Here is a 15,265-nt window from a genome sequence, read left to right as displayed (position 1 = left end):
ATGTGTATTGGAAAGCAATTGCTTCTTTTTGAAGAAGGATAAAAAAGGTGGAAGAGGACACGATAAAGAAAGCAGGAGTTAAGGAATATAATTCTGCGCTTGATATTACATTTTTTTATTACAAACTACTCAACTCTATTCGTCAAGTCGTCGTTGCGTTTACTTCTCCTTCTGAAGTAAGCATTCTCGCCTATCTTTGATGGTAATTGATTTAAAAATGCATGATGAAATAAATAAATATGAATTAAAATTTTTTCCTGCACTAATGCTTTTTTAAATCTAGAAAGTTACCCTCTTTATAGCAGTAACTTATTTTCTCCACCTACATCATACAACAGGCAGCTGACAGTAACAAGGGTCTTAATACAGTTGCACCACATTTATGACTCCTAACTTCTCCTCGTGCTCTTACAGAAAACCCTATCTATAATGAGAAAAAAAATGGGTAGAAAGGGAGTTTTTGAAGAAAAAAATTAATTTAGTTTAGAAATTAGAAGCTGAAAATCGGTTGTTACATTCCCTCTTCATTCTTTTTTGTTCATTATTTAATATTTCATCGTGGTATTAACTTCTCTTCAGAAGCAAGCATTATTTGGTTTAAATTGTTTTAAAAATGCGTACTAAAATATATATAGGGTAAGTTACGCACCGTCGGACGTTTCAAATTGTCGGACACTATACGGTTAAGTCGAAAAAATTATTTTGTACTTCAATCAAGGATATCAAAAGAGATTGTTATGTAATTATCACACATTTTTTAATAATTCTGTAAAATTTCAAATCGATTGATGTTATAATTTTTGAGAAACAAAAGTTTAAAGTTCGAGGTTCTAGTTATTTGTAATTAAAATTCAACACTTCTATATTTTATGATGTGTGATAATATGAAGATTTTTCCTCTCCATTTGGTTATATTAGAACAAAATTCCCATATTCGAGTTCAATAGGAGTTTTGACATTCATATTTTATTTATATGCGGAATTTTTGTCAGATTTTTTTCGAAATAATCCCTGTCTGATAATATGAACCAAATAATTGACAAATTCATATTATCAGACAGTATTTTAAATAAAATAGCTAGATACCAAAGAGAAAATTATTCAAATAGCTGTGGATCAGAAAGAAGTCTCTTCGACTTAAGGTACATTCAACTATCTCACGCCTCACATCAATCATATTAATAATTAATAAAAGGAATCACGTTTATATGCATGCATCCAACTCCGTCTCAGGAAGGAATACAGCGCATCCTCTTCGGCAAGATAATGCCCTTTATTCCATTGATACCTCCAATACATATTTGATTGCCAGTTAAATATCTCTCCAAATTAGAACTGTCCAAGTATCGTATGGAGTCTCTCAGAGTTCGAGTCGCTACACTCCTACCTTGGGAAATTATCAACATTTCGTTTTCAAACATAAATAATTGTTATGAATCCCCTAACAGGTACTCATACCGACATTAAGTTTAATTCGATTAATATGAATATTCCACTCGAAGCATTGTCAATGTGGGGAGTTGAATCTTGAAGTCATTTGGATGAATACCTTTCATTGAGAGAAAAATATGAGAAGACGACAGAAGAATTTTTATCCAATATTATGCTTCACCTTTCCCAATAGTTTATTACTCAATCTAGGCGATATATTCGAACTAATTAATCAATTAAGAACTCAAATTAATTATTTTATGAATTGTATATTATAATATAAAATTAATTGATAAATAAAACTATAAATTAGACAATATGAAAACAATCTGTAATTATTGAATCATTTAGAAACTGAATTTAGCAATAACGGAGTTGCAAATTGTAATTTATTAGTTCCTTAATCCTGTAGGAGCTCAGCTTCGTTTTGTATTCTTAAATACATACATTAGAGTTATTGAGGTGCGATGTAGTCAATTGACTTCCTTGCTAATTAATAAATCGAACATGAGTCTGTACCAAGTTATTGAATGAAGCCTTTCTCAACAAAGAGTATAACTTGGATTTTGTAGAACGGTAATGCAAAGACTACTATAACCAAACTATTAACCAAACAATGTAAAAGGCTATAACATCATCTATCGGAATATAAATAATAACTCCTGATTTTTGAAGTAAATGAAGGATTTAGAGTTAGAGACAATTCCTTTTCATAATTGATCCAACATATTATGATGATAATGTAAATTTTGACATGGAAGAGTCTCAGTAAAATAAAGGATCGTATTGGAAATGAGGATTTAACTTTCTGGAGTTGACAATAGGAGCAAACAAGACACGAAAATGATAGCACATCTTTACAAAATTGATTAGTTCCCGAGGTTCCATGAGTTGAAGTGAATCAACTTGGACTCCGAAAGACTCCATGGATACTTGGCTAGAGTTAAAATCCAAGTAGAAATTTAATAGTGAATCGGATATTGGATGTATCCATGGAATACGGAGACGGAGTTTGAAACACAGACCTGATCCTTTATAAATTATATTAATACGACAAAAGGGGAGGGAGGATTCTCCTTTTTTTAATTTCTTCTTCCAATTTATGTACTGTGTGTCTGTTCCTCCCCTCTATTCGTTCTCATAAAATAATATGAGATCCTTCATCTAAAGGATTACTAAATAATCAGGGATTGCCCTGCGTACAAGAGTAGGTACATTGTATTTTGAATTTTATCCACCCAAGAGATAAATATTCAAACAGCATTTGCACTCCTATTTATGTTTATCTCCTATATTTTTGATGTTTCATGGTGTCTGAAATTAAGAAACATGATTCGAGTAACGTCCAAAATTAAAAATTTTGATTTGAAACTTGTCCAAATTTATAAATTTTTGGTAATTTTTGATAGTGCTTTTAAATCCTTAATAACCTCTTTATTCGATATTTGAATGAAAATATTTTGATACAAAATTTCCATCTAACATATTTGCAATGTGTGTATTCAAAAAAAAAAAATCTCTCAAATGTAACGCACGATGTCTATATGAACATGAACACCTCTTCGATGTGTCCGACAATGCGTAACTTACCCTATATGAAGCTAAATTTAAATACAATATTTCCTTGTACTAATGTTATTTTAAATGTAGAAAGTTCTCCTCTTTATAGCAATAATTCATTAATTAATTAACTCCACCAACGAAGTTAAACGGAGGTTGTGTTTTTGCCTCTTTTTGTATTTTAGTTTGTTCGTTAGTTAGTTTGTTTGTAAGTAATTAGGATTACAGCAAAAGTTAGAAATCGATTTTGATCAAAATTGGTATGAAGATTATAGATGGTCACATTAAGAGGACATAAAATTTTGAGAGGTCATGTGCAAGGAAACACAAAATGTTAAAAACGGCATAATCGGCCATAACTTTGGAGCAAATTGGGATCAATATCTCAATTAGATTTTAGAAGGGAGTTTTGTGTTCTACCAAGTGCCTATTGTAGTTCATAATTTCCCCCCCCCCCGGAATCATCGATCATAATTCTGTAATACCATATGTATCTCTCCTATCTTCTCCTTGCGCTCATATATTCTTTACAAAAAATGTCATCCTTAAACATAATATAAATGAATTAAGCCACTTGTACAAAAAAGTATTACTTAACTCTTCACGTTTTGAGTTTATATAACTTGCAAGGGTCCTTCAGCCTCATTGAAAAATAAAAGAGGATTATTTTGTTACTTATCAATTTAGTCGTATTTTATTATGATATGTTATTTGTAGTATGTACCAATGGGCGGATTCGAATTGTTTTTCCTTGGTTCTTAATTCCCTTTGGAGACTATAAAAATAAAATAGAAAAGTCCTTTGATAAAGGTTGTCTACGCCCATGGAATATAATATATTTTCGATTTGATAATGTTGAGAATTATCTGCAATTCACTATCGTTACACTGATAGACAAAATTTGATTAAACCACTTATTTTTTATTTGTTAGTAAGTATTCTGAGCCAAATATAGAAAAGTGTTCATGTGAAAATGCAAAATATAAAGCGTGAATTACATTCTGCATAATCAATTCATAACACCCCAATTAGAGCTTCATAAAGCCATTATTACTTACACTCGATGTTGAGTTCTTGACGAATTTTTGTTCATCTTTTCAATTTGGTCACCGAAGAAATTTTTCGGAAATGTATAAGTTTTCATACTCTGTATTGGGATACGTTTATAAACATCAACAATGGATGCAAAAAGGTAACAGATTGGGGATCGTCTCCGCGCACATCACTCTGTATTACTCTGTTGAGCATGGCAGTAAGGTCAGAAAGCTTATTAATAGTGGCAAGAGCCACTCAACGAAGACAAAAAGTGGAGGACACTACAAGATTGAAAATTTTGGACCGATGTAGCCTTACCAACAAGCAGCAAAAGGGGATTCAAAGGGTTCCTCAACGTAAGCGAGAGACATATCAAGAATGTAGTCAAGGATCTGGGGCCCATTTTTATGATCATAGAAGGGGCCACCTTTTTTTTGCTAATGAAGGATAAGAATCTGATCAATTGGTTGAGGATAAATAAACCATTCACTATCCTGATTTTCTCCGACAATAAGAACTTTAAAGTGGACCAGTCTAGAAAAGCCCATAATTTAGCCTATTCAGTCAAAGAGGTTTCCCTTATGAATAAAAACAGGTTGTAGTCCAAAGAGAACTAAGAAGTGATGAAAGATTTTGAGAAGCCCTGGTATGATGCCAACTATCCCAAAGGGGATTAATATTAGTAACCAGACCGTAAGGCTCAAGCTTGGTGCAAATAACACTTTTCTGGGATCCAAATTTTTGACCCCCCTCATCACTGGGCTGCTCGCCACTGGACTATGGAATATAGAGTTTCGTGGAGAATAAGGCTTACAATGTCCCCCCCCCCTCCCCACATTGTTAATTCCCTGAAGGCCTCCGTTGAGAAGGAGTGGGTTGATATGTATGTCCAATGACTATATCATTAACGTATGCAAGGTCTTTACGCCCAGACTGGGAGCCATGGTGGCGGCAAACAGAGGAAATTTTAAGAAATAATTGTTGATACTATAAGGTGCAATTTGTGTAATTGGTGTTCTCGAGGAAATTGATTTAAATCTTACAATCAAAAACGTTATGATTTCCTTACACAGAACGTGTTAAAAATAAAATGGTAGTTATCTCTCAAACATCAACTTGTTACTATGCATTTGCACTACGCTCTTTTGGAGCAAAATTAAAAATACAACGTCTTTCTATTCTCTTATCTCAGATGTCCTCCATTATATACTGAACATGTAATAAAACTTCTTATTAAACTTATTTTTTTGAAGGTTTCATTGCCACCTATCTACGGCATAGTCATTTCCTTCAAAGCGAGTATTGGGGAGAAAAGTCTCTCGATGAACGAAGGATTAATATCTCTAAAAAAATCTCATGATGAGTCTTTCATTTCTAAATATTTCAAGAATTATTAAGAATGGTGTTCCTCACTTTTGGGATTCATTCCTACAAAGTTTATTAGCATAGTAGTACGGACGTAATATCTCACTAACACAAAAATTTAGACTGTATTTTTTTTCTCAGCTGTCAATGGTTTTGCTTCTTGTTCCTTATATGTTTTGAATGCTAACTTTGTTGCATTTGAATTAGATTATGATATACGATAAATAGTTCCCAACAATCATTCATCAATAATTTCATAATTGGGAATAATCGTTCCAATTACGAACTGGTATTCATCCCTTTTTTTTTTTTTTGTATCTTTTCGGAGGAAAAACTGATATTCTCTGTTAGTAAACCTTTTGTGACATTAACGATGGAATGAGAATGAAAGGCATGGAAGAGACTTAGTAAGTGTAACACATTATTACAAACGTCATACTACCTGGCAGTATCTAACCTGTCGGCGTATTTATAGCTAAATACAAGTACATAAAACCACTTAAAATATTAAAGGAGATTGAGGGGGGGGGAGATTCTGACTTAGTGATAATACACAACAAAACCTAAGATAACTCCTGTGTAATTATAATAAAATCAACTCTTGTCTCCTTCAATCTAGAAGGATGGTTCATTTAGGAATTTAGAGTATTTCCTGATGTGACCGTGAGATACGATTCAAGACTTGGTATAATTTCACTGAATTGAGTGAACCATCTCTTCTTTTTAGGAAAATCTCGTTAATTGTCGTAAAAAGTAATATTCATGAAAGAAATCTATTAGGCGTTTAGTTTCAACTCATTTAAAAAAGAAAGAAAAAAGCGGGAAGTACTTTATATAAAAATTTTAAAAAATGAATGACTTTAGATTAGGTATGGCAACGAGCTAAAGTACTATTTGGCTCATCCAATCATATACATTTTTCCCCAATCTGTTATTTTTTATTAATATTAATCTTAAGGAAATAATGTCTAAAAGCTTAGAAACTCATTTTATTTTTCACACATAATTTATCCTTTTTTATTATTATTGAACTTCACTCCATCTTGACTGCCATAGGTCACTAAGTATTTTCTTATGATTTCTTCTTCTTCAAGAAAAAAAAAAGAAAAATCTATGGACATTAGAAAAAAGAGAAGGTGTGAATGAAATTGGAAACATTTCTTCTGTTTAGTGTTCGAATCAGTTTGATTTACTCACAAGTTCGAACCATATCATTATAGGCCAATTAAATACAATTAACACTGTTACATCATACAATAAAGAGAATAGGAAAACAATAATATGACTTATTACTCCATTCGATAGAAATTTAATTATAATTATGGCCATAATATCATGAAATCAAAGAGTTTTATAGGCACGTAGGAATACAGACCCGTGTACATCAAGAAGATGATGATATATCTAAAGAGCACAGTCTAAAATCACTGGAAGGAGTAGAAAACATATTAGAGAAAAGCCAACAAGTCCCAGAGTCATAAAAAACTCTTTCCCATATTCCTCGTAGGCCGAAAACATTCTTTGAATTCATTTCCTGGGACTTCTCTTAACGTTCTTCCAAAAAACGCCAAGTAAGTAGTGTAACAGTCGCCAGGGCCATAAACTCTGACTTGAGAATGAAGTCATACCGCCTCTACAAAAGACATATCCTTAGAAACGAAATGAAGGCCTCCCAAGCTACCCAAGAAAGAAAATTGCTCAACAATTTGAAGTACTTTGATAACCGAATCATCTTTTATTTGAATGTGAAACAATGGACTGTCGTGAGATTTCTCATTATCCAGAACGACAGATGGTTGCCCACAAAGAGAGCTAATGCCCCCAACGTTTTGAAACCAAGTTTCTGACCCATCTTCTTTGAGCCAAAGTAACCATATTAAACTCAATTAGGAGCTGGAGCCAGTTCAAGACCATTAGATCTCATGTGGACCGAACCAGTAAAATAATAGAAAATAGTCCATTTTCAGTGTCGCAAGTATTTTTTATTATCAGTGAGGCAGTTGAAATTAGATCAGAAGCCAAGGAGCGACGAGATTGACTTTAAATATCTTACAAAAGATGGGCATCAAACTCCCTATTATGAACCAACCAATAATTAATTGACTCCTGAGCACGGAGAGTAATTAACTATTTTAAATATAAATTTGTCAACAGCTAATTATGATTTATTAATTTATATATATATATTTTTTCCTATCCGCAATTAATAAAAAGTTAATCACTAAAAAAAGTAAACAATTTTGTTATTTGTTAATGAAATTATTTTACAATTAATAAGGAATCAGAGTCGTCTATAAAAATGGTATCAGAATCGGCTGAAAATTTGGTATCAGTACATCCTAATTTATCCTCAAGACGATAGCAGCTAACAAGTTTTTATCAATATTCTAATCCTTATAAATATTTATAGAGTAAAGTTGTGTTCATTAATTAACTTTTAAATTAGAAATTATTTATATCTGATGTTAAGATTAAGTTAACGGAGTCTTATGATAAAAAGTTTAGTCTGTAAACTCTGCAACTTGTTCTTTAAAGGAGCAGACGAATTTTTTGACTACGGTAAGACTCATTTTCTATGTAACGAAAAATTTTCAAAGGATTCCTCAATCTCTTCCTATCACGATTGTATGGCTTTATTGCCGACTGTCGGAGTCCTAGTTGAACAAGTTTGATTCCTATCACGAGGTCCCGAGGAAGATGAATCCTATTAAGTTAAGGAAGGAGGTATGTCAGTAGCCTCCTTTCAATGGAAGTCGTCCTTTCTAAGACGATCATCAAATTTAGGAAAATCGTGCTCTACTATCCTCAAGGAATTCAATCAATATTTAGAAATTAATAGTAATGTTTTATCGTCCGGGTTTGGCATCTCCTTTTCGGATGGGAGGTTCGAGCATAAAGAGATAAAATAATACATCAATATGCCTAAAGGCATAACTTTTACACCACTTTTTTTCGCAAATTTGCCGGTACCATCTTTGAAGAATACAATTGTATACCTATGGAGATAAAATTAGGAAAGCTGAAGGCATCGTTTCAGCATCGCTATTGCAGAGTGAATAGTTTCAATGGACTTCAAAATATCATATATATTATTAAGAGAATTTTTTTTCATATTATTAATGAAAACTCAAGGAGCATACTATTATTACAAAATCCCTGAAGAAATAAATTCAAATTGACAATTGTTGATATATTGTTTAATTATTTATATTATCATTGGAGACTAATTCGTTTTAGATCTAGTGCGAAGATCCTCTTCGATGTTGATACATGTTTGAAAAGAGTATCTTCGCATAAAACTAACGAGCAAATTAATTGCTTTACAGCAAACAAGTTGAAAAGTAGGAACACAAAATCAAGCTTAATTTATATACTTCATTTCTTTTGATTTATTATGATATATATATTCTTCATCAGAAGTAAACTCTAAAAACTTAATGAATTCCCAATTAAATAACGGTCCGTTCTCCAGCCTCCTATGGAAGGATCCACCAATATCTGTCAACTCAATTTATACTCCTCAGGGACCTACTGGTTAATTTTAGAATGGAACTACTCGAAAACTTGTAATGTTCCAGTAGGTATCATACAACAGTGGGTAGCAAAGCCATATAGTACATGAAGGGGTCAGTTGAATAGCAGAGTTCATCTCTAGAATTTCTCTTGATTTGGTCAAAAAGCTCATCTGGTCCCTAGAAAAACAAGTTGCAGAGGTGTTAAAGTAGACGTTTCTCGTAAGACTCTCATACATTCATCATATCATCTCACATAACTTATCAATAAACTATAGTTATTAGTTATTTATTAGTATTAGAATTAGTAGAATAGAATATATTATAGTATCTTCATTAGTGACTCAAATCTAGATATTTTTTTATTACTACACGAATTTTACAAAAAAAATTAGTTTAGGTATAGTAAGTAAGTTGTTATTTTCTTGACGGTATGAATAATAACAACCTCTGGCGGACAAAAAAAAGTAAATTATGACCAAGACATGTGTATTGTTTTTGTCTTTGTTTTGCTACTTGGTTTAAAGCTTTAGTATGAGGATTTTAGGGAAAAATGGCAGGGAAAAATGTTAAGGTGAAAAAAAGGAAAAGTAACAAAGAGTAAAAAATGCACACTTTATTTTAAGCTGATTTAAGTAAAGAAACTAGTCTCAGACAAACTAGTTAGTTGCGAACCATCCAAAGCTACTACCCCCGTTGTTGTGACCATTTAAGCACTTGTTTTTGCCATTTAATGAGTTGTGTACCATAATTCTTGATAATTTTAGCTAAAATAGAATCATATTTTATGATTAAGTTTTAAAAAAATGAATACTTACTGTTAGATGGTACAAAATTCAGAGTTCCATTTTGTAATTTGGTGTGGATGCCTCTAAACCGGCTGAAAATATCTTAACTTCACAATTTATAATGGGGGTATTTCTATAAATGACATCATTACCAACATCCTCCATTAATTTAAACATAATCTTGATATGAGATGAGGATAATGAGTGGCGGGTAATTCTAGACAGGGGACTAAAGGCACATTTATATTGAGAAATCCGACAAACCATCTGTTTCTCATCTGGTAAGTATTTTCCAAATTCCTGGGCCTCCATTTTCATAAATATAGAAAGAAGGCGACTTTATTTCAGGAATTTTATTCAGTTCTCTATCAACTATCACCATCTAATATTATATTAATATTGAATAATAAAGGCGGGAATGATAACGTTCATGATTGATAGAAGAAGATGTATATTATTTAATCAATCATGCCATAAGGATTTCTTCTCTTCTCCTCGCTCGCTTTGCTATTCTTACCAAAATTATCAACCTTACTTATTAACTATCATTAGCTTCTTTGTTTAAATAGTAGTTACAAATCGATAAATATTTTCCTTTTTAAATCAATTTTCGCTCTTTAAGGATGAATAGAAAAAAAAAATACAAACCATCTAAAAACTTTTACTTTTCTACAAATTATCATATTAATATGTATAAGTACCACTAAAAACATATTGTTTTGAGTTATAACCAGACTATGGTAAAATATAGATAAGTGGACTAAATGAACTGTTGAATTACGTGTATGACCATGATTCAAATAAGTTCAACTGATTTTAAAGTTAATCTTGGAAAATAAATTACGAAAACAATTTTTAAATTACAAGCTTCAATAATTCTTTAAAAATATGATACTTTTGTATGACGAGTTTTTTAGCGAGCAAGAGTGAGTAACGAGTATTCAAATGAGTAACAAGCAAAGCTCGTAATTCCTCGAGTGCTTTTCAGATACTCTAAAATTCTCATTTAGCAAAATTCAGCTCGCGGGACATCACTATAAATATTATTTACATTAAATTAAGGATGACGATTTATTTTATAAATTGTAATCCTTAGAAATTGACAGCAAAATGTTATTTTTCAACTATTATTTAAAATATTAAAGAATCGGAATGTGCATCGGGACTTTTTTTTGAAACCTTCCTATCACTAGTACATATATAAAATAAGAATATAAAGGGGAATTATGAAGAAGATTAGCGAGTTCGTCTTAATAAAATAATTAGAAATAAAATATATATTACGGGTAAGTCCTTGTAAATTATATTATTTAAGATAAAAGAAAAATAAACAAACACCTTAACGGTTCGAATGGAAGTCGATTCTCCATTATCATTTATAATATCATTATAAATGATTGATTGTTTATATCGGACAAGACTTATGGATTGACGAACAATAAATAGCATAATATTAGACAAGAGTAATGATTTCTACTTTGTGATGATCCATGATGTGTCTCAAGAAGGGGCGGTTAGCTGTGTCGCGATGAATCCACTGAGAGGATTCGGAGAGGCAGACAAAGGTCTGGTCATTGGAGTGTGCGAGGAAAACAGTAAAGCTCAGTACAGTTGTAGCAATCTGTAACTGCAATAGAAAGATGGTTTTCGTCTCTTCATAAACCTTCTTACTTCTCCAAATAGAACAAAACAGACTGCATTACGTAGTTACTCAAATCCTCAAAGTTGTATATCTAGGACTGTAAATTCTTACATTCTAACAATTTCAAGCCAAGTTATGATAACTATAACAAGAGACTCATAGGTTCTTTTAACGAATTTTTATGTGTATTTTTGTAGTATGATACAACCACATTTGAATATGTACCTTCTTTGTAATAATGGTCTTCAGTGATATTTATCAAAAATATGAATATTACAACTCTAAAAATCCATTCAATTAAATTTAGAATGAGAATCCGACCCCAACTTCATTAACTTGTAAAACAAATATAAATGTAAATTCAATTGTCAATGTTTAATTCCATAAATATAACTATGTATGGAATTAATTTAAAATATTTAATGACGACAGAGACGGTTCTAAAAATCAGTTATTTGACACTAATGAAATTATTTAATTTGGTTAATTGCGATACGTATGGTTGGAGCCAACTCTATGGGAAGGTTTTATGCCCTCCAAGGTGCCTTATATCTCCCAATATATTATTCTAATAAAATTTGTCAATCCATGAGTTTTGTGCAAGATGAATATTTAATCCATCATGTCTAATAATATTATAATTAATAACTGAGAATTAAGTGATTATGACTTCTGCCATTTGAACTGCTGTTGTATTTCTTTATTTTCTTTTATCTTAATACATTGTTGATGGGTATTGTATTAGTTTGAAATAATTTTGCCATTTAATTCACTTTGTCACTTTTCCTTTTTTCCTGACACTGTTGCGAGATTTCTGTATTTTTGGTGTTACCAAATATCAATTATTATTTAGATTAAACATTTTTCAAATTATCAGGGTAAAAATGTTAAATTTCGGGCTTTTGTACAACCCAACTTATTTAAAAATGTGCGTCTATATAGTTTTTTCTTAGAATGTTATATATCCCACGGATGAGGTTCCACAGCTAAGGCTGGTGCCCTTTCAGACACTGATATATCTAATTAATAATATCCGTATCAAATTACATTATTAAGTTCATATTATAGGTACGATTATATATCAATATTTTTGTAATTTAATATCATATTATGAAAGAAGATGAGGGAAATCCTGGAACTTTTAATAAGAGAAGTAAGTTTATTGTCAGCTTGTTTTAGAATCTCACTCATTCTTATTGTTCTCGCTCAGTAATTATAAATATAATCAGGGCTCGATGGATGTTAAAATTACCCACTAAACAACAGGGGCAGTTAAAAAAAATACTTTGACTCTGAAACATTTACAAGCCCAGAATTGCAGTAATATAGTATCAATTATAGACTACAGGGTGGACCATGTAAATCAGGAATAACTCTAACTTTATTGCCAGACTTTTCTTTCTATCTCATATATAAGAGATCATAATTCCCGTTAAAGTTATTCCTAATATGCCCACATTTTATCACTTCATTCAAATTGCTCACCTGTTTGGCATATATTATATTATTTAAAAACAACCCAACCTTTTGGTTGTGGAGAAGCAGCAAGAGGGTCATTAACCACAACAAAAGTTTCACATACTTTAACAGAGCCTTTAAGTATAATAGCAAAATAGTTAAGTCATTGAGTAATTTAGAATAACTAGGGTCCTTGATGGTCAGGGAAGAGACGGCGGTTTGATTTTTGGTGCAATTATTTTTTTATAGGTTATTGTTAGAAAATGTGATTTTTAAAGGGCCCTTGACTCGCAGGGAAGCAGTGGCGATGGGTATTAACCCACCTTTTGATCATAAATGAGTTCGATTGTCCGAATACAGTATAAATTTCAATGAAAATGCAAAATTGCTTGCAATGAAATGGGATCCTTATCAAAAATCCTAAATGATCAAATTGCTTGAGAATACCTGACAATGTAAATGAAAGTAAATTGACCACTCTATTTGAAATATTATAGATTGCCAAGGCATTTTGCACATTGCCCGCTCTAACGGCATTGTGCGTAACATATATAAAAAATAAACATTATTCTAGACTCTTTCAGGCCCGCCATTTATTAATTCAATCCCATGAATAAAGCTACAACTAGAATTGGGAAATTGAGTTATGTATCTCAAAAAAATGACACGACTGGGATTCAGACTAAATTTTGCTCTTCATATCGTAATCTCAATCAAACCTTATGATAAAGCTATTAATGTGCTTAAAGAAGCACTCATTAGTCTCAGAAATCCTTATGTGGTAATATACGGACTCCTCAGGCTCCCAGGAAGTCTAATCGTAACCTTGATGACGCTGGTTCATGATTGTGAAGTCAACTCAGTGAACGTTCAAGAACACAGGTCTGTGACATTGATGGATTCACTTATAGCTGGGATTGGCTCTTCAGATAAAAGAATAAGACTCCTAGAGGAATACAATTTGACAATGGAAGCATCCGTCCAAACTAGCTATGGAGACAATAATTATAAATAATAAGGAGTATGCTGAATCTCATTGTAGTGCTGTAGTCCGAGAGAATTTTCCAAATACAATACGGAGCCTAGGAGGAGTGAATCTCCAGATGAAGAATATATTGTTGCAGAGATAAAAAGACTGAGGATCAAGAAATTATGTCAATATTGTTGTTACGTAAAGCATGGGAGAAATGGGATTTTTTTTTTGTGTGTGTTTTTTTTTATGTAGCCTGCAAAAGGATCTTCGTGTACACCACTTATATAATTACAATTGAAAAAATGGTTACCAAAAGGGAAGATCCAGAAGATATATTAGCAAACAATAGGAGCGAATGGATGACTTCAAGGAAGCAGAGAGCTTAAAATTCACCTATCTAAAGAGATATTAAGGAATTAGGGCTTTAATAATATAAAGGATATTTTGAACTGCATTAAAACTACTCACCGTACAGTAGCGATCCTGAAACAGTGTCTTCAGCTATCCTGATTTCACTTCAGTAGGAATACAGTTGTAATCTTCAAAGATGGTACTAGTAAATTTGCGTGGCATGTTGATTTGTAATTTCTATCACTCTATAGACCATTCTCCTTGCTCGAACTTCCCATCCAAAAAACAAACGCCAAATTCTAACGTTGATGCATCAATATTAATTTCTAAATATTGATTTAATTTCCATAGGATAGAAGAGCACAAGGTTTTTAAATTTGACCATCATTTAAAGTAAATCAGACTCCAAGAGGAAAATCTGATTAATGATTTACAAGGGGAATTATTTTCGTTCCATTCAAAATGACTCTTCGCATCATCAAAAAGATCGTCTGCTCCCCTGGATGACAAGTTGCAGAGATTACTGACTAAAAAAATTATCCGAAGTCTCACTTACATTATTCTTATCATCTGACATAATTTATTTATAATTAAAAAGTAAAATAATTAACTCATAAAGACTAGAATATCAATATGAATATAGATAAACATAAAACACGTTTTATCGTCTTCAGTATAAATAAATGAATGACTTCATAGGAAAAGTGACATCTTGCAAAAAAATATGAAAATACTTGCCATACTATTTCCTCAGACTAACGGTGCTCGATGCGCTACTTGGTTTTTATGTTTAATTCGCACTCAATTACTCATTACTCTAATAACTGATTTTTTTTACTTAAAAATGGCGGGAAAAATGAAAAAAAAGGTCGAAAATGCAAATAAGAGACTAAACTTCAAATAAATCTTGTTTGTATAATTTGGACATAACTAGTACTCATTATAGGAGAAGGGGGGAGGTATTACCTTCTAATTTTGCTCTATTTTCCTTTATTTCTTGTTTTTTCGAAACATTTATCAAGTATTCATACGGTCAATGATAAATTTTATATATTCCATAAATCAAGAAAAAAAATATTATTACAGGGTCCACACTACTAGTATGGCCTATGGGTGTATGTACCTCTCACTTTTTTGTAATTTATATAGT

At 31.8% G+C, this 15,265-nt stretch overlaps 1 long non-coding RNA gene across 1 annotated transcript; it reads right to left on the bottom strand.

Annotated features, from left to right (window-relative positions):
* Positions 1-13,245: 13,245 nt before the first annotated feature.
* Positions 13,246-14,781, bottom strand: LOC121128074 (uncharacterized). The gene is made up of 3 exons (XR_011783321.1): positions 14,672-14,781; positions 14,233-14,614; positions 13,246-14,161 (listed from the first exon to the last, which is right to left on the bottom strand). It is a non-coding gene; the product is annotated as an uncharacterized lncRNA (long non-coding RNA).
* Positions 14,782-15,265: the final 484 nt, after the last annotated feature.

The sequence above is a fragment of the Lepeophtheirus salmonis genome, chromosome 13 (assembly GCF_016086655.4).
Source record: "Lepeophtheirus salmonis chromosome 13, UVic_Lsal_1.4, whole genome shotgun sequence".
Lineage (NCBI taxonomy): Eukaryota > Metazoa > Arthropoda > Copepoda > Siphonostomatoida > Caligidae > Lepeophtheirus > Lepeophtheirus salmonis.
The sequence above is the reverse complement of the archived record's forward strand: the minus strand, read 5'-3'. Positions and strand labels throughout refer to the sequence as shown.